Genomic DNA, 21,257 nt, shown 5'->3' on the forward strand with positions numbered 1-21,257 from the left:
GCCAATCAGCACTGGCTAATGCATTGTATTGGCGTGATGAAGCAGTGCTGAATGTGTGTGCTTAGCACACACATTCAGCTCTACTTCATCGGGCTAATAGAATGCATTGGCCAATCAGCGCTGGCCAATGCATTCTATTAGCGTGAACTGAGTTTGCACAGGGGTTCTAGTGCACCCTCGGCTCTGCTACATCAGATTGCTACATCTGATGTAGCAGTGCCGAGTGTGCATCAGATGTGTAGTTGAGCAAAACTGACTCAGCACTGCTAAGTCTCTGCATTCGCATAGGAATGCATTGGCCAGCCTTCGGCCAATCAGCGCTGGCTCTGCCGGAGGAGGCGGAGTCTAAGGTCGGACCTGAATGGAGACTGGTGTGGAGCGATCTTAGACTCCGCCTCCTCCAGCAGAGCCAGCGCTGATTGGTCGAGTTCCGTACTCTGGCCAATCAGCGCTGGCCAATGCATTCTATTAGCCCGATGAAGTAGAGCTGAATGTGTGTGCTTAGCACACACATTCAGCTCTACTTCATCAGGCTAATAGAATACATTGGCCAATCAGCGCTGGCCAATGCATTCTATTAGCTTGATGAAGCAGAGTGTGCACAAGGGTTCAAGCGCACCCTCGGCTCTGATGTAGCAGAGCTGAGGGTGCACAAGGGTTCAAGTGCACCCTCGGCTCTCCTACATCAGAGCCGAGGGTGCGCTTGAACCCTTGTGCAGCCTCGGCTCTGCTACATCAGAGCCGAGGGTGCGCTTGAACCCTTGTGCACACTCTGCTTCATCAAGCTAATAGAATGCATTGGCCAGCACTGATTGGCCAGAGTACGGAATTCGGCCAATCAGCGCTGGCCAATGCATCCCTATGGGAAAAAGTTTCTCTCACAAAAATCACAATTACACACCCGATAGAGCCCCAAAAAGTTATTTTTAATAACATTCCCCCCTAAATAAAGGTTATCCCTAGCTATCCCTGCCTGTACAGCTATCCCTGTCTCATAGTCACAAAGTTCACATTCTCATATGACCCGGATTTGAAATCCACTATTCGTCTAAAATGGAGGTCACCTGATTTCGGCAGCCAATGACTTTTTCCAATTTTTTTCAATGCCCCCGGTGTCGTAGTTCCTGTCCCACCTCCCCTGCGCTGTTATTGGTGCAAAAAAGGCGCCAGGGAAGGTGGGAGGGGAATCGAATTTTGGCGCACTTTACCACGTGGTGTTCGATTCGATTCGAACATGGCGAACACCCTGATATCCGATCGAACATGTGTTCGATAGAACACTGTTCACTCATCTCTAGTTGTTACGGACGCGGCGATACCAAATATGCAATGTTGAATTATATTAAAGAAAACCCCCAAAAAAATTATTTTCTTTAGATAAAAAGGGAATTTTTGGGGCTTTATAACTTAATTTATTTAAACTATTTTTCACCTTTTTTTTTTTTTTTACTTTTTCACATGTCCCTATGGGACACTTGGATCAGTGATGATTTCATCATTGATCCTGTATTATACAGTATGAGACAGCATTGTGTCTCGTAGTGCATAAAAGGACATGAGGTTGAGCACACACAGCCTTGCTTCCCGCTCTCACAGCAGGATCAACCAGGTAACGGGGGGCATGTAAGCAGCCAGACCCCAGGCTGCATGTTTTACACACCAGCACCCCTCGATCTCACCGACAACATTGCGCAACCATGTTTGATCGCAACAATCAATGGGATAAAAACCCAAATCGGCGCTCAAATCCAATGGAAGGTGACGAAGCAGGGTGTTAGATGTCAGATACATATTACAATCACATCAGTAGGAATTGGCAATTGGACTTGCTGCCTGTGCAAGATCAATCACCATTGTAGGCATTGTAGGCTGCTGTTATTGTAAGCTTTCAGGGGTTCGGTGATGGTGGTCAGGAGATGCTGCAGTCATAATGAAAGGTGCCAGGACGCAGGGGTTCCGGACATTTGGTGGCTGCACTCTGGGTTTGGACCCCGATCCACCAGTTGAGGATCCCTGTCCTAGACTACGTCTCACAGGTGACATATGGTGTGGTTTACTTTTCAAGGTTGAATCCAATTTCTTTTCTCTTTTAGGTGGAAAACGTTAAGATTTTTATTTTTCATTAATAAGAAAAAAGCGAGTTTAAATTTGGTAAAGCGGCTGGAGAAGAGACGAGGTTTTCAGCAAATTGAAAATGTGTAACCTAAAAAGCCAAACTGTCCTAAAATATTTAAAAAGTATTAGGAGGTTTGTCAAATATAATTTGACGGCTACAAATTTGTCAATCTACAGGCCAAGACTATTTAAACATTGTGTATATTTCCTACAAGTCTTAGAAGATACGCAGAAGATCTTAAGCAAAGATGTGTGTAAAGAAGTAGTAGCTAAAAGGTAATGACATTTCATTATCCCTTTAAACCTTTCATGCCTGTCAATTTTTGTTTTTCCCTCCCCCTCCATTCCAAGAGCCAGAATATTTAAAATGTTTCAGTTCAGAGTCACATGATGGCTTATTGTTTGCGGGACAAATTGTACTTTGTAGGGGGCCGAGCCTGAAGGTGCACTTAGATGGCAGCTTGAGCCTGCAGCTCCGCCTAACCTTGGCCTAAAGTTACCTCTCCAGGTCTCCAAAATTGATTACCATTGATTCCATCAATTGGAAAACATGTTCAAACCTTGGAAACTTGCTCTGCCGACATGGTTTCCCACTATACAGCCTTGGAACAACATATCAAGGAACAATCATTACATCTTAACAAATCCTTCTCTCTCATTGAGGATCTCAAAAATAGAAATCGAAGGAGGAATGTGAGGATGAAAGGCTTACATGAATCTGGTCTTCAGCCATTTATAGGGTTTCTTCAAGCTCTCAAGTCAAGGGCTCTAGGAATGGATGGCTCCCTTCTGAGTTATATGGTTTACTGAAGAATGTGGGGTTACCTCAGCTTCTAAAGGTTTTGGGGGAGGCTCCTCAAGAAGACTCTCTCTCTCCCGCTATGGAAGATTATAGTTACTGCAAAACCCAATAAAGATCCGTTGGTTATGGATGCTTGTTGGTCTATAACTCTGATCAATACAAATGTCAAGCTGCTCGCCTGGGTGTTGGCGACTCGCTCTTAGACCCCCTGCAGACCACCGTGATACTTCAGTGTGCTGTGCTTTTCCCGGATAACACAATAACCCGTTCATTTCCTATGGGCACAAGCACACTACCGAGTATTCAAGAGAGTCTGTGCTGCAAAACTTGTCCTATTCTGCTCTGTTGGCGGCACAGATTCGCCCATACCTAACCCATCTACAGCTTTCTACCATCATCTTGCCAAAATATAAGAAGTCATCCTTTAACCTTCTGGACATCCAATATTATCTGGGATTTTCTCTCCAATGTGCAATTTCTGCAGTGTGGTAAACTGAATGATCAGAGAAGCCTTCTGGATCCACAAGCTCAACTGCGACCTGATTGAGCCGGAATATGAGATTCAGAGGTTTATTCGATTTTTCCAAATTCTCATTTTTATATTCATTATTAACCCCGTTCCTTTCCCTTATAGGCACGGTGACCGGTCCAGACTCTCATTCCTAATTTAGCTCCTACTTATACCATAATACTTCTAAAATTTACCTGTATATACACAGTCCAGTCATATTAATGTGACCGCCACCTACTTTTGACGTCAATGTTCAATAACCAATCGCAGGTGCACTCATCATTGTGGAAGGCGCGATAGATCAACACAAGTATGCATCTATCCTTGCGGACCATGTTCACCCCTGAATGATGGCAGCAGGACAACGCGACGTGTCAAAGCTCGCAGCGTACATGCATGGTTGGAGGAGCACCAGGATGAGTTTACCGTACTCCCTTGGCCAGCAAATTCCTCGGATTTGAACCCAATCAAGTATCTGTGGGACCACCTCGATCGGGTTGTTTGCGCCATGGATGCTCAACTGTGTAACCTAGCGCAGCTGGCCACGGCACTGGAGTCTGCATGGCTCAACATCCCAGCGATCACCACAACATCCCCCTCTCTTCCTGCACGTCTCGCAGCGGTCCGCTTTGCCAAAGGTGATATTCTGGATTTTGACAGGATGACACATTAGTGACTGGATTGTGTATATTTAGGCCTCCATTTATAGATATTTATACATATATTCCAATGTAACACTTCCTTCATTATTACCACTGTGTTTTGTATCACAGTGTCTGATGGTTGCATGGAGCCAAATGAAACATCACATCCATGTTCCGATTATATGACAAATTCTTTGATTTCACCTGAAGCGGAGTATTTCTACAGTTACTGTATATAGTGTACAAATTTTTTTTCTATGTTATTCTGTTTTCTGGCAACAGGGGAGAGTTTTGCATCCCTACACCTCCAATTCCGGGTGGGCCTACCCACCATATCTGGAATTGTGAGGAGCACATGCCATCTGATCTGGCAGCATTTGCAACCCATAGCGCTGCCCAATCCGACCCAGGAGATTTGGTTGCAGGCAGCAGGCTATCAGTCTGTGGCCAATTTCCCCAACTGCATTGGCGCCGTCGACGGGAAGCATGTACGTGTGCAGAAGCCACCGCACTCCGGATCATTGTATTTCATCTACAAGAAGTACTTTTCAGTGGTCCTGATGGCGGTGGCTGATGCCACCTACCGATTTCTCTTGCTATCGACGTCAGTGCCTATATGTTAGTACTGGGGATTCCCAAACGCTACTGACATCGGTTTTGGGTGGGCGACTACCTCCACCAAGACCACTTGCAGGTATCCCTCATCCAGTCCCCTTTGTCATTTCATTAAGAAAAAAGCGAGTTTAAATTTCGTAAAGCGGCTGGAGAAGACACATGAGTTTTTCGGCAAATTAAAAATGTGTAGCCTAAAAAGCCAAACGGTCCTAAAATATTTAAAAAGTATTAGGAGGTTTGTCAAATATAATTTGACGGCTACAAATTTGTCAGTCTACAGGCCAAGACTATTTAAACATTGTGAATATTTCCTACGAGTCTTAGAAGATACGCAGAAGATCTTAAGCAAAGATGTCTGTAAAGAAGTAGTAGCTAAAAGGTAATGACATTTCATTAAGCCCTTTAACCCTTTCATGCCTGTCAATTTGTGTCACATGATGGCTTATTGTTTGTGGGACAAATTGTACTTTGTAGGGGGCCGAGCCTGACTGTGCACCTGAACCGGTCCCAATGTCTTCTTCTGAGGCAACAGCCTCACCACTGCACAACTCCCAATTTTATATTGTATTTTCCCACCATCGAGCTGACAGAGGACCAATCAGCTGGCTCTTCAACATCTGGTTAGTCTGCCCGGAGATAGAAACCTCTGGAAGGCAGTTGAAACCACTGGATACGTCAACCACAGGGGAACCCTTGGTAAGTACCATCATATACCTGAGGAGAAAAAAAAAGGGGGAGAAAGGCGCAGAAAGGTATCCGAAAAAAACACTACAAATAACACAAAAACACTGAGTAAAATTATAGAACATCCTTATGGGCCATGACAACATGTGTCCCCCAGGGTAATAGCTCTGGGGGCCCCTTGTCAACCGTTTTTAAAGCCTGAAGCGTTTTCCGGCTCAGGCTTCAATGCAAGTCAATGTGAACCGGTTTTTCCTGCTCACATTTTTGGTCAGAAACCTGAAGCGGAACCTGAAGCGTTTTTGGCAAAAACCTGATCAGGAAACGACAGGCGTTTAATAAAATTCATGGCCACATGCCAAAAGGGAGGATACGGAGTGGATGGGGTGGTAACTAGCATCCTGCAGCCATTATTAAAATCGGCCTCCTTTCTAGAACAAACCTGTATGTTTGTTGGGTTGGAAAGAGCAGCAGCCATTTGCAAACTGCAAACTAAGTATTGCCTCAATATATAGAATTTACACAAGCTTTTCGTGGTTTTTTTTTTTTTTTTTTTTTTTAACTGTTCTAAAATCTTTTCTTTTGTGTTTTAAACCGCTCCATTCTGGTCGTGCTGAAATACTTATACAATAGGACTCCCCTCTGCACTGTGATCTGTTCATCTCCATTATAATGTAAGTAAATGCATCTCTCATATACAGTGGCTTTTTAGTTACGCAGTGTAAGCTATATGATATTTATGATGGAAATAGCAGCTGGACAGGGATTTCTATAGGGGGGCATAGTCACATGTGCACAGACCCTGTGTAGTGCATTTGGTGATTGCATTGTAGTTTACCATTTGCTGTGATATTATACGAATTTTTTTTTAAAAAAAAAAAAATTTGGTTTCAGAAACATCATTCCATCTATATTAAACATTGTGGCACTTTCACCACAAAAAAGTATTCAAGCATGTGTGCAGCACCAGCCAAAAAACCGGCCTACCATAGGACGGACATGAATGTGTCGCAGCTTATCGATAAAGTAAGTACATGCTACAAATGCGGTGTCATGAATTTGCAAGGTGCGGGCATCAGGATCCACTTCATGCCCACGTTTTTGAATCAAAACTGTGGGGGAGGCGGCATAATCCCGTATGCAAATGTGCTACTTTGGCATACTAAGGCCAGCGGCATCTTTAACTCTTAATTCGTATTGGCTCCACCTCCACTTATCACAGCAAAATTTTGCAAAGTGGTGACTCTACTGCTTACATACAATTTTTGGAACAGTATTGTCCAACCTCACCGGGTATTTATCAAGCAGCCTCTTAGGATCCTTGTATTTTTCCATCTTGGGCATCTCTACAGTTGATTTCTCCTCAGTTTCCTCATCACTATTATGTTCCTCTGCCCATTCTTCTGGTTAAAGCTAAAAATAAGCTGTTAGATTGCATGCTATTGTGAGCATGGCCCTCAGTCTCAGCTGACATCTTGTGGATTTGTGTCATTATTGCAGCTTGCCCAGGCCTGGTGCTCTATGGGGATGGAAGGAGGAAGGGCAGGGGGCCATTTATAAGAAGCTACTATTACTTATAAAGGGGAAACTGTTATTGGAACTCTACAAACCTACAGTGCTGTAGATTGTGTTGGTGCTATATAAATACAATCTATCATTACTACTATTATGGAGGATCTGCAAGGTAGTGCAGCCCTCCACTGACATCTAGTGATAAGTAACAAGTATAAGGTGAAACTCGAACTTTAAACGTATATTATAGTAATAAAAGTCTGCAATCATACTGTACATGCTGATAATTCTGTAGTATCACTGTGGGATGTGCACCTGCCAGCTGCTCGGGTGCTAAATTATGAGGTGCCAAAAGCCACAGAGCCTTTCCTTGGTGCCTCAGGAAGGACATTCACAAGACATCCTTGAAGGAGGCTTTCAAAGCCTCTGAAAAAGTCTTTCCAAATAATTAAGGATAGGAAGAATCCTAATAGAGAGCTTGGAGAAACCCTGTAAAAGGCTGAAATACACTCACCGGCCACTTTATTAGGTACACCTGTCCAACTGCTCGTTAACACTTAATTTCTAATCAGCCAATCACATGGCGGCAACTCAGTGCATTTAGGCATGTAGACATGGTCAAGACAATCTCCTGCAGTTCAAACCGAGCATCAGTATGGGGAAGAAAGGTGATTTGAGTGCCTTTGAACGTGGCATGGTTGTTGGTGCCAGAAGGGCTGGTCTGAGTATTTCAGAAACTGCTGATCTACTGGGATTTTCACGCACAACCATCTCTAGGGTTTACAGAGAATGGTCCGAAAAAGAAAAAACATCCAGTGAGCGGCAGTTCTGTGGGCGGAAATGCGTTGTTGATGCCAGAGGTCAGAGGAGAATGGCCAGACCGGTTCGAGCTGATAGAAAGGCAACAGTGACTCAAATAGCCACCCGTTACAACCAAGGTAGCCAGAAGAGCATCTCTGAACGCACAGTACGTCCAACTTTGAGGCAGATGGGCTACAGCAGCAGAAGACCACACCGGGTGCCACTCCTTTCAGCTAAGAACAGGAAACTGAGGCTACAATTTGCACAAGCTCATCGAAATTGGACAATTGAAGAATGGAAAAACGTTGCCTGGTCTGATGAGTCTCGATTTCTGCTGCGACATTCGGATGGTAGGGTCAGAATTTGGCGTCAACAACATGAAAGCATGGATCCATCCTGCCTTGTATCAACGGTTCAGGCTGGTGGTGGTGGTGTCATGGTGTGGGGAATATTTTCTTGGCACTCTTTGGGCCCCTTGGTACCAATTGAACATCGTTGCAACGCCAAAGCCTACCTGAGTATTGTTGCTGACCATGTCCATCCCTTTATGACCACAATGTACCCAACATCTGATGGCTACTTTCAGCAGGATAATGCAATGCCATGTCATAAAGCTGGAATCATCTCAGACTGGTTTCTTGAACATGACAATGAGTTCACTGTACTCCAATGGCCTCCACAGTCACCAGATCTCAATCCAATAGAGGAGCATCTTTGGGATGTGGTGGAACGGGAGATTCGCATCATGGATGTGCAGCCGACAAATCTGCGGCAACTGTGTGATGCCATCATGTGAATATGGACCAAAATCTCTGAGGAATGCTTCCAGCACCTTGTTGAATCTATGCCACGAAGAATTGAGGCAGTTCTGAAGGCAAAAGGGGGTCCAACCCGTTACTAGCATGGTGTACCTAATAAAGTGGCCGGTGAGTGTAGGTTATTGGCTTAAAGATGTCACCGCCTCTTGCAGGTGGAAAATGCAAGCAGGAATACTACATAAAACCAAAACTTTATACTGACTCAGCCACATATGAACAGTGGGCCCCAGCTTCCTACCTCTGCCATTACTTGGCAGACAAGTAGTCAGCAAAGCTCTATAGAAGCTGCAGAATGTTATTTACTAGACATACAAGCTGCTCCAAGTAATCACTTGTCTCATGGCAGTGACAATATGGAAATAAACCCTGCTGAATACCAGAAGTCCTTGGTCTACACAGTGCAGCCTGTTCATGGGGCTCTTTAAAAAGATCACTACAAGACCTGCTTGAAGGATTCCAACCATACTGGACAGAAGTAGCCGATAATAGCATTGAAAGCCCTGATCTACTGTGTAGTAAAATGTTCTTGCACCTAATATTCTGTTTTAGACCATTAGTCAACACCACTGCACCCTTAACTGTGAGATCTGCCAATATATGGCTGTCTTAAAGGTGTTATTCCACCCATGTGTGACCACGGCTCCATTTACATGTATCAGAGTTCTAAAACAGCGATCTCCATCAGTCCCACAAGACAATATAGTGGTCACACATGTATATCACCACTCCAAGTGATAACTGTGGCGGGGCAATGGAGTCTACATATTGGGTGAACCTCACAAAATTCTGTACACTTATATCCAGCAAAATTAAGAGTGGTTTATATCAGCAGAGACCCTCATTTGTTCCGCAGACAAGGCCTTTACATGGTTGGACTGAGTAAAGAAAATTATAATAAACTTTTTGTTTTTGCTTTTCTAAGATTCAGGGAAAGCTCTCCATCTATGGAACAAGCAACTTTACTTATGGCAAAATCCAATAAAGACCCATTAGATATGGAAGCTTATCACCCAACATCCATGATAAATACAGATGTGAAGCTGATCGCCCAGGTGTTGGCGACTAGAATGGCAACCAATATTAAAGGAATTGAGCAACACTTCATAAACATGGCTGCTTTCTTCTTCTCAGTAAGTGACATGTCCGTAAGGCCATAAGACAAGGCTCAGTCCCATTCATTTTAATGGTAGTGCTCTGTGGAAATGTCAGTAAAACTGGCAAAAAAAACCAAACAGTTGTTACCTCTACAAACCATGTGGATTTGGATATTTCTCTTAAGATATTGACTGAGTGGATATTTGGTTTCTAGGGACTCGAAGTTTAGAAACTAAATATGTGACCATTAGGGAGGGAAATAAGAGCTTGGCCTGGACTCCATTACCTTTGTTGGGAATATTCGCTTTAACAAATGTTTCTCCTTCCTCAGTTTTTGATATTTTGCCTAATTCCACTAACCAAGTGGTCAGCTAAGGTCTATAGAAAGCTCTGTACAATATCTTCCAGACGCCTGTCTCATGGCAGTGACAATATGGAAAGAAACCCTGCTGAACACCAGAAGTCCTTGGTCTAGACAGTAGAGACTGTTCAAGGGGCTCTCAAAAAGTTCACTACATGACTTGCTTGAAGAATTCCAACCATACTGGACAGAAGTAGCCGATAATTGCATCAAAATCCCCGATAACCTGTTCTCTAATGTAATATTGCAGTAAAATATGTTCCTGCACCTAATGTTTGGCTTTACTATAATAGTCAACCCCAACTGTGAAGGGGTAACAATCATTTTGTAGCCTATATATGTGTTTTAAAGTTAAACCAGCGCATGTTTGCCTTGGACTATAAATAATTGCTACAGTATCTAGGATGTTTTCCAGTGAATCCTCTTCTACAGAGCTACCAAAAACAGTTCTCCCTGACAACACTTTTGGGGGTGATGCATACTACAGACCTGCTGGGAAAGATGAGGCCTATACAAGTGACTCAGACCTTACTCATCCCCCTGGTGACTTATTAACCTTCAAGAACAAAGTATGGTTGAAAACAGTCTATCCCAGAAGCAGTAGGACTGGAGGTATTAAAATTAGTTTATGACTCCAAGATTGGGGGTCATAAGGGAATTAGGAAGACGGGAATTTCTCTAGCTTATTTTGGTGGCCTGATTGTCAAAGATGTGAAGAGATGTGACATCTTGTAGCATTTGTGCGATGAAGACTCCGCACTTTTCACCCAAGGGATTGTTGCAGCCTCTATCAATTCCATCTCGATCTTGGGGATGAATCTCTATGGACTTTATTGTGCATTTGCCAGTCTGTAAAGGGAAAGCACATACCATCTTGGTTATAGTGGATCGCCTCACTAAAGCTGCGCATTTTGTTCCCTGGATTACCTTCGGCGGAAGAAACGGGTGATCTCGCGATTCATATTTTCCGTTTTCATAGAGAGCCAGAAAGTGGTTTCAGATCAGAGCACAATTTACATCAAGGTTCTGGTGAAGCTTTTGTACTGCGCTAAGTATCTTTAAAAATGTATCATCTGCCTTCCACCCTCAGTCCAATGGACAGACAGAACACACCAATCAAACCTTAGAACAATATCTAAGATGTTATACTTGCAGGATGACTGGTTTGATTTACTTCCTGTAGCGGAATTTTCTTACAATAACTCACAAAACACCAACTAAACGGCCTCCATTTTTTTTTGCAAATTTATGTTACCACCCTAATATCCTGCCTAATTTTCCAATCCCTGCAGTCTGATAGAATTCAAGCCTTACAGCAAAAATGTCAAAGTATTGAGAGACTCTAAAGACTGCTCAAGAGAAGTACAAGAAGACGGCTGATAAGTGTCGCAGACCTCCATCTTTTTAGGTAGAAGATGAAGTTTGTCCACTAAGAACTTAAGACTCAAAGTACCTTCAGTAAAACTAGGACAGAAGTTTATCAGTCCTTTTAAGATAAATCACACAAGTAGGCTCAGTGGCTGTCTCCAGCTTCCCAAGACTGAAGATGCCTCCAGTTTCTCATGTTGCACTATTACAGTAGTTCCTAATCCTTTTCCAGGATGTCTGTTGCCTCCTCCCAGTCCCATTGTGGTTGATGGAGAGGAACACTATGTGGTCAAGAGAATCTTGGATTCAAGGATTTTCAAAAATCACCTACATTATCTAATACAGTGGCAAGGGTATGGTCCTTAGGAAAATTCCTGGGAGCCCATCCACAACATTAATGCTCCTTGTCTGATTAGGGAATTCCACCTAAAATAGCACAACAAATAAAGGAGGGAGTAATGTGAGTAGCGGTGTTCATTATCTGGTGAAAGTGCTGTTTCAAGTATCTCCACTAGTGGCCACTGTATTCAAGGACTTTATACTTCCACCACTAGAGGCCACTATTCTCTAGCCTTGCCCACAAACAAGATGGCCAGTATTGTCTCAGATCAGCAGCCATCTTACTTCCTGTTTGGGGCCTATTTAAATCTAGAGCACATTCAGTCCCACACTTGAGTATTGTAGTAAATCCAGTCTCTAAGAGGTCTATGTTTTCCAGATTGCTTCTCCTTACCCGCTTGTGCACTGACCTCGGCTCCGTCTGACTACCCACCTCTGTGTACCGACCCCGGCTATCCACTGACCAATCCTTCTACTGTGTAGATTCCTGCTGCGTATCATCAGAATTGTAACAGTGGTTTTTTTTTTAGCTAAACTAGAGAATCTGATCTTTAAAAGGATTGATCTAAATAAATATCCTACCTGATTCCTAGAATAGTGGGTGTGACATGCATTTTAGCATGTTGGAAGTGCAAATACACTGATTAGGCGACCTGTAATTTGAGCAATCCCCTGATCAGCACCTCACTATTTCTAATGCAATTTGCAAGCATTAAGCAGACACTTGCAGGTTTGTTTTGTTGGACACACTTTAGGTTAAGTTACATTTTATTCACTATAATTTGAAATCAACCTATCGATCTAATTACCTGTGTTAATCATCCTATATCTGATATAATCCAGCTCACCCATGTGTTGGTGACTAGAATGGCTACCATTAAAGGAATTGTGCAACACCTTCATGATCATGGCTGCTTTCTTCTTCTCAGTAAGTGACATGTCCGTTGGTCATACGATGATACTCAGTCTCATTTATTTTACTGGTATGAAGCTGTGGCAACGTCAAACTGGCAAAAAATCAGTTGTGTTATCTCTACAACAGATAGTGGATTTGGATATTCCTCTGAAAATATTGCCTTTGGGCAGAAACTTTGATGCTTGGTTTCTGGGGACTCAGTGGAGTTTAGAAACTTACATTTTCTGCCGTTGTAAAAATTAGGGAGGGAAAGAGAGCTTGGCCTGGACTCCATTACTTTTGTTGGGAATATTCACTTGAACCAGAATTCCTCAGTTTATGTTTTGACTAACTCCATCTGGATTGATAGCTCGGTCTTTCGCATTTTTGAGTACACTGAATGAAGTTATACAGCCCAGCTATGTCTAGACTAAAAAAAAAAAGGGAAAGTCACCATTTAATTGACCAGGCAGGCCTATCGACTCAGAACATTAGTCTTCCTTAGAAACTGGAAGGAAGAGGAATAACTGTTTCCTATATTCTTATATATCATGAATGGAATTTAGCTGTATTCATATAATAAACTAGGGGACTTTGTTTAGAAATGAAATGCGCAACATGTTGGATAGACGCAGAATCAGCCCATCCAACTAAATGCAAATCTACTGGGTCTTGCCAATTTAATGGGAGAACTGAGTTTTATGGAGTTATACATATTCCTGTTCCTCTAGTTCACATCAGATCTTCAAGTATTGATCTTACATAGGCAAATAATGCTACCTTAGGTTAAGAAGGCTTCACATCACAACTAGAGACCTCTCAGATCATTTCTGAATATTGGTGGTTTTAGATGTTGGGGAGGGTCTCCTTTTCTTCCCACTGAGGCCGAATTAGTTTTGGTTCACTTATTAAAAATTACGATACAAAAGTAGTTTATTTCAAAATGGTTTATTAAGTTCATATTCTTGGATGCGGGAGGCTTTCAGAACCATTGAAAAAGGTATTTTATAGATAGAGAAACCCTAGAAAAGTCTGAAATAGGTTATTGACTTAACCAAGACTTGGCCACTTCTTGGAGGTGTAAAATGCAAGCATGGGATACTAACACATATATGAGAAACCACTTTCACTCACATAATAGTCGAGCTGGCCCCCACATCCCACCAGTGCCTTTCCTTGGCAGGAAAGTGATCAGCTAAGGTCTATAGAAGGTGCTACACTATCTTCCAGACATACAAGCTGTTTCACGTAATCACCTGTCTCATGGCAGTGTTAATATGGAAAGAAACCCTTCTGAATATCAGAAGTCTTTGATCTAGACAGTAGAGCCTGTTCATGAATCTCTTTAAAAAGTTCACTGCAAAACCTGCTTGAAGGATTCCAACCATAGTGGACAGTAGTAGCCGATAATTGCACAAAATCTCCGATAACCTGTTCTCTATTGTAATAGTGTAATAAAATATGTTCCTGCACCTAATGTAATACTCAACCCCAACTGTGAAGGGGTAACAACCAGGACTCGGCCTCTTCTCCTGGAGAAATGACCTTTTAGATAAAGCTCATAGGAGAGTTCTCTAGAAATGAATCTCTTAATAAAATTGGATATTTTAGCAAATTGTTAGTGATCGTAACCAACGGCATTCATGATACATTGGTGAGGAAATCATTGGCTGGAAAGATGGTTAGAGAAGAGGAACACACTGCTTTCATTTAATTTTATATAAAGTTGTATACATTGCAATCTGAGGTGGATGATTCAGATATTGGATATCTGGATGGGATAGATCTCCCTATTGTTCCAATAATGTTGCCTGAATTGGAATCTGCTTTGGCAAATCTGGTTAAGTCAGGGGCTCCAGGAATAGATGGGATCCTGTTTGATGTATATGTTTTATACAGAAAGCCCTGGAGACTTGTAAAGTGGCAGCAATGAGTCCAGCCCTGAATCCCATAGAACACCTGTGGGGGAGGGGGAGAGATCTCTTGATGGCAGTTTGGAGAAGGCCCCCTTCACATCTCAGGGGGGACCTGGAGCAGTTTGCCAAAGAAGAATGGTCTAAGATTCCAGCAGAGCCTTGTAAGAAACTCATTGCTGGTTACTGGAAGCAGTTGTGCGCAGTTATTGTGTCTAAAGGTTGTGCTACCAAGTATTAGGCTGAGGGGGCCAATACTTCTGTCCGGCCCATTTTTGTAGTTTTGTGCAAAATGATCAATGATTTGACTTTTTTTCATTCTCTTGTGTTTTTCATTGCAAGCAAAATAAATGAAGATATTACCAAAGAGTTTGTGCTTGAAATCATTTTCTGGAAGACGAGTATTATCTGACAGAATTGCAGGGGGGCCAATACTTTTGGCCAACACTGTATGAGGATGATGTAAAGGTCTAAGACTACGATGAATCATCTGGTTGTGTTACGCCAGTATTTCCTGAGTTTTCAGTGTTCTGGTATTTCAGTGAATTATATAAAAACCTGTTTCCTCTACAAATACTGGAATTAGATGAACATTTTAAGGTATTGACTTTGAGCAGAAATTTTTGATTTGGTAATTATTGTTTTGAGGGAGTTTATTAACTTGTTATACCCCCAGACGAAGGCAGGCGTGCCAAAACGCGCGCGTCGGTGTGAGCCGGCGGTTCCTCTTATTGCCCTCCTACTTATGTGGTTTATATCATGGGTAAGCTGTACTTCCATTTATATATATATATGATAGACCTGCTTTGTAACCTCTGCTGCCACTGATTAAGTCTTTTACAATCTACTTTGTGGCCATTTTTCTTGTCGAAAAGTTCTCAATGCTTACATGTTATTGTTTAACTTTTAGCTTAATTGCGTTTTTGCCTCATTGTACTTTGCACTATATATACACTATAGGGTAAATTTGGCCTCCTTTTAATAGCATTTGTATTATCTGGCCTTATGTTTTAGCTTACCTTGCTGGTTCATGTGGTATATATACATATATTCTGTTTACCACTCACGTGTAACTACATTTAATAACTATCCTGGGCAGTATTGGACTCTCTGCTGTGCTCTCTTTTTGTACATTTATCTCTGTTACTCGCATCATATATTTTGTATAACTTTTTAATGTGATACTATTAAAGTTTGTATATTCCTATTACGAGTTTTGGTCTATTTTCGACCTCACTATTTTGAGTGTCTGTATACCTATTTCTTTGTTTTTTCCCTGGTTGGTATATGTAGAATAGGTTTCTTTTTTAGGCTATGTATTATGACAGTGTATAGTTGTGATAATGTGATTAATAAAATGTAACATGGCGACCCTCTAAGCTATGGATGTGTAGTAAAGTTCTGCACACCATGTTATATTCGCTAAAGCACAAAAAACGGATGTGTGATGAAAACGGACACTAGACAGAACACATCAAATCCCATAAATGATTTTTTACATTTTTATGATGGATGTTAGTGTCCGTTCACATTTTGTAACGGACACTAACGGTAGTGTGAACACCTCCTTGAGGTCACAGTCAGTAGTATCCTGTCATTTTAATAGTATTGATGTGGGATTATTAGTCTTGAGCAGGCGCTGAGAGACTGATCAGACAACACATGGAGACAAATACATCTGTAAGCTGCCCATCTCTGGCTACACATCATTGCCCAGTATAGAACTATTTGTCCACTATTTGATTTGTATTATATTAGAATAAAAGGTTTTTTTTGTTCATTAAGTTCCTCCTCTTTGATACCTGCTGCACTGAGTACAAGTACGGACAGTCTCTACCTGGCAATTGCTAATGGGAACAAATCTGGCTACACCTTAATCCAGGAGCTCCTAAAGCCAAAAGCATCAGCATGGGGGGATATAAAGCCCAAACCTCTCTACCAGCCGTGTGCTGCTCCTATACACCCAAGAAACGACTCTCAGATGAACAGCCATGCTGGCCCCAATATCCACCCTATGCCTTTCCTTGGCAGACAAGTGGTCAGCTAGGAAGCATTAAAAGCGCTTCACAATGTCATCTTCCATACATACAGCTGATTCAAGTAATCACCTGTCTCATGGCGGTGACAATATGGAAAGAAACCCTGCTGAATACCAGAAGTCCTTGGTCTAAACAGTAAAGCCTCTCTATGCGGCTCTCAAAAAGGTTCAACAAGACTTACTTGAAGAATTCCAACCATACTGGACAAAAGTAGCTGATAATTGCATCAAAATCCCAGATAACCTGTTCTCCACTAATAGTGCAGCAAGATACGTTCCTGCACCTAATATTCTGGTATAGAGCTTTACTCGACTCTGCTGTATTCCCAACTGTGAGCAGATGCACTTTCCGGATTCTCCAAGCCTTCAGCGACATCTCACCCTAATGCAGGGGTGGATTATAACAAGGATGAAATGTGAGGTTGCCCAAGGCTTCAAGGAGGCCCAGGGACAAGCGCAGATTTGACCCCATTAAAATCTGACCTTGTTGATTACTATGGTGCAGCAACAGAGTCTACTGGAGGGGAGTATTTTTTTGGGCAAACCTTGCAAGACCAGCATTGTTGCTCATAACAGCAGGTTCTGTGAAGAAAAATCAGATAGAGATGAAAAAAAAACCAGAAGCATCTCACATATGAAAGTCATGGTGGACCCCAACATCCGACCTTTGCCATTGCTTGGCAGACAAGTGGTTTGCAAAGGTCTATTGAAAGTGCTGCACAATGTTATCTTTCATACAAGCTGTTTCACGTAACCATCTGTCTCATGGCTGTGCCAATATGGAAAGAAACCCTGCTGAATACCAGAAGTCCTTGGTCTAGACAGTAGAGCCTGTTCGTTGGGCTCTCATAAAAGGTTCACTACAAGGCCTGCTTGAAGAATTCCAACCAAGCTGGACAGAAGTTGCCGATAACTGCATCAAAATCCCCGATAACCTGTTCTCTATTGTAATATTGCAGTAAAATATGTTCCCGCACCTAATGTTTGGCTTTACTGTAATAGTCAACCCCAACTGTGAAGGGGGAACAACCAGGACTTGACCTTCTTATAGAGGAATAACTTTTTGGGCAAAGCTCACAGGTCAGTGAATTTCTTTAGAAATGACTTGGTGAAATTGGGTATTTTGGTAATTTGCTAGTGATAGTAATCAGCCAACAGCATTCAGGATACATTGGGGAGAGAAAATCATTGGCTGGAAAGATAAAGAATAAGTTTTGCTCTCATTTACAGAATTTTATATAACGTTGTATACTTTGCAATCTGAGGTGCACGATTTTGATATTTTTCGATATCTGGATGGGATAGATCTCCCTATCTATTGCTCCAATAACGTTGCTTGAATTGGAATCTTCTTTGGCAAATCAGGTTAAGTCAGGGGCTCCAGGAATAGATGGGATCCTATATGACTTATAGAAGAATGAATTGTTTCTCCAGGTTCTAGAGGTTTTTTTGAGGCTGCTCGAGAAGCTTCTCTCCCAATATCTATGGAAGAATCAAATATACATAAACCCAATAAAAGATCAGTTGGATATGGACGCTTTGTTAGAGACATGGATACTCCCCCATCCCCTTTATTCTTTACTCTGGTTATGGAACATTTAGTGGGAAAACGTATACAGTACCTTCTAGGCATAGAGGGTATCAAATTAGGACAATTAGTTTATATGCAGGATGATGTAGAGGTCTAAAACTATGAACCATCTGGTTGTTTTCCTTGAATTTTCACGGTTTTCTGGTGAGTCAGTGAATTATGAAAAAGTGTTACCTCTACAAATACTGGAATTAGATGAACCTTTTAAGATGCTGCCGTTGGGTGGAAATTTTCGATATTTGGGAATTAAAGTTTCTAGGGATTTGAGGGAGTTTATCAACTTAAATGTTATACCCTGGATGGTATATTTGCGTCTGTAGGATATATATTTTAAAATACTCTGTATATAGTTGCGATAATGGAATAAAATGTAAGCGCAACCCTCTGACTGGAAACTTTGCTCATTACTGAATTTTTTAAGTTGTATACTTCATCACTTAAGGAGGAGAATTTAATATCTTTAGATAGGAGTTGGATAGATCTTTGGTGATTCAATAATATTGCCAGAATTAACTAGCAGAGTCTAAGTCCAGGGCTCCAGGAATAAACCATTGGAGTTATATGATTTATAGAAGAATGAATGATTTCCTCAGCTTCTACAGGGTTTGTGGAAAGCTACTTGAGAACATTCTCTCCCTCAGTCTATGGCCGGAGCCTGTGTGCATCCTCATGTAACCTCCTAAACAGCTATGTTAGACCAGCCTTGTGGGAAGGTAATTTTTTGAAATGCCCATCCCATGATGTGTCCCCCGGCAGTTTGTAAACTGAGTGTGTTGTGGAGGCACGTCTAGCAGGAACTACAATATGTATCTGCCCGAAACATAACTATATGCTGAGTTTTTCTGCAATCTGCCTTCATTAATCCAAAGAGCTCATTTACATATTGACAAAAATGGTGATAAACTCAAGGGGAAACCATGGTTTGATTCTGGTCACCCGAACCTATCTAACCATGGGCAGGATTGATATGATGGTAATAGATTCCCTTTTATAGCAATAGTGTGTAGACCTATACTATCTGTACAATATATTGGGTTACTGATCTATTGCATAGTGACAGGTGGAAACGAGAAAGGAAATCAAATTAAAACATCTGCAATAATCAGGTAAGCATTGCCTATGTACCCACAAAAGAGGTCCTGGAATATCAATGCAAAGCAGCATCTGAGTCAGAGTTTTTGGAATTAATCAGAATTTTTTAATGTAAATCTAGGAAAGGGAGAAGTTTTTCAATAAAAAAAAAAAAAAAAAAAAATATATATATATATATATATATATATATATATATATATATATATTATTTTACAAGTGGTTCACACTTCTATTTACATTTATTTTAGCCCCCTGGGGGTTGGAGCTTACACCATTTAATCACTGACATGCAGCCCCCTTAATCTGCACCATATTGCACATACACCATACATGGACAGTATTAAAAGAGCTGCTAAAATGTTGATTCTTGGGGATGCAGCAGTTGCAGAGACCCTCACCAAGATACTATATAACACCTTCAAATGTCTTGTGGAGCCCAGACCTCCTTAGGCCACAGCTATTTTGATGGTATGAGGGGGCTTCACAATATTAGGCAGGTGGTTTTAAAGTTCTGACTGATCAGTGTAGGTTTAGTATTAATATTACTTCCAGTAGATCTAAGTCTCATCATGAGAAAGGAGGATTTTTTTTTTTTCTTGACAGCCCTGTTTTTTTTTATGCATGTGCTCCCTCAATTTTACATCCCAGTCACTTCCCAGTATAAGACACCCACACCCCAGACAACAAGCTGCAGCCCCCACAAAAACTACTGAGGCCCCCCCATCTGAGTAGGTAAAAGTTTACAGATAAAGCTGCACATTTGGGCGTTCCCTTTTCTGGTCAGTGATCTCTTTGAGGTCTCCTAATCTTCCATAAACCATCTTTAAAGTTTTTAGAAAAGATTTATTCCTAGAGCATGAGTGGGATAGAAGGCCCTGATGCTTACACATCAATGAAGTCAGTAGGTAAGGGGAGAGACTGTTCAGATGGTGGCAGTAGTGTTACTAGGCCTTTGTGAATTGGTGGGTCTTCAAGGTCCTCTAGAAGTCTGACTGTGGGTAACCGTCTTGTGTCTTGGTAGTGACTTCCAGACTATTGGGGATACACGGTAGATGTTTTGCAGACAGGATTGAAGGTTGCGTGTGCAGGTAGCAGGAGATTAGGTCTGTGAATGGAGGGGGCAGGTTGTGGATGGCTTTGTATATCAGTGCTAACATTTAAAAACCACAAAAAAAAAGTGAATTATCGAAAAATAGGAAAATTAATGGTTACTTCATGACTGGGCTTTTTTCCTGGTTCATGAGGTTTTTTGTTTTTTAAGTAAATGCAGTTTTGAGGACTAACTTTTCTTTCGAGTTATTCAAAGAATTTTTTCATCTTCTGGTGATACGCAAGGTCTTATTTTTATGTTTTTATTGATTGATGGTTTTTCCTTTGAGTCAAAAATGTTTTTTGGTTTTTTTTTTTTTTTAAAAAAAAAAGGGAACTCACATTATACATAGTGCAAAGTTCCACTAAAAAAAAACTTTCAAAATAGGTTTTCCCACTTTGTTGCGAGTGACAGGCCTGTGATATGGAATGTGGGGTAACTACCTTTCTTCCAGTGTGCCCAGTTAAAGTAATAATAGACCTTTGGTGGTGGTGGGGTAAGGCTGTTACCATCTATATATTTTGGGGGACTGGCCCAGGTATATGAGGACCGCAGCCCCTAAGTGCTTATTCACACGAACATGTGGTATACTTTTTCTACTGCACACCTGAGGTAACAGCTTTCATAGATTTTATCTATTGATGGATCTCAGAAAATGGCATGTAGTATTCTGCTCACGGCTCGTCACATGGACCCCTAGGACACCGGCCATGTGCATAGAGCCTGTGGTTAGAATGGGGCAGGTGCTGGCTGATAATATGATGGCAGACACACGGTCCAAGACTAACATGTGTAATGCTTTTTCTCCTGGGGACACTCAGCACAGGGAGCATTGTGAAGTGTGGGGTCATTGCCCCCCATACAGGGCTCATCCCCAATACCCTCAGGGGCTGCCGTTTGTACAGGGAGCATTGTGAAGCAGGAGGTCAGTGCCCCCCATACAGGCCCTCATCCCCAACACCCTCGGGGCAGCCGT

General features: G+C 41.8%; 1 protein-coding gene across 1 annotated transcript in view; it reads left to right on the forward strand.

The window, feature by feature from the left end:
- INTS11 (integrator complex subunit 11) overlaps positions 1 to 21,257 on the forward strand; it is a 527,013-nt gene that overhangs the window by 366,652 nt on the left and 139,104 nt on the right. The gene's annotated exons all lie outside the window — the stretch shown is intronic.

The sequence above is a fragment of the Leptodactylus fuscus genome, chromosome 6, assembly GCF_031893055.1.
Source record: "Leptodactylus fuscus isolate aLepFus1 chromosome 6, aLepFus1.hap2, whole genome shotgun sequence".
Lineage (NCBI taxonomy): Eukaryota > Metazoa > Chordata > Amphibia > Anura > Leptodactylidae > Leptodactylus > Leptodactylus fuscus.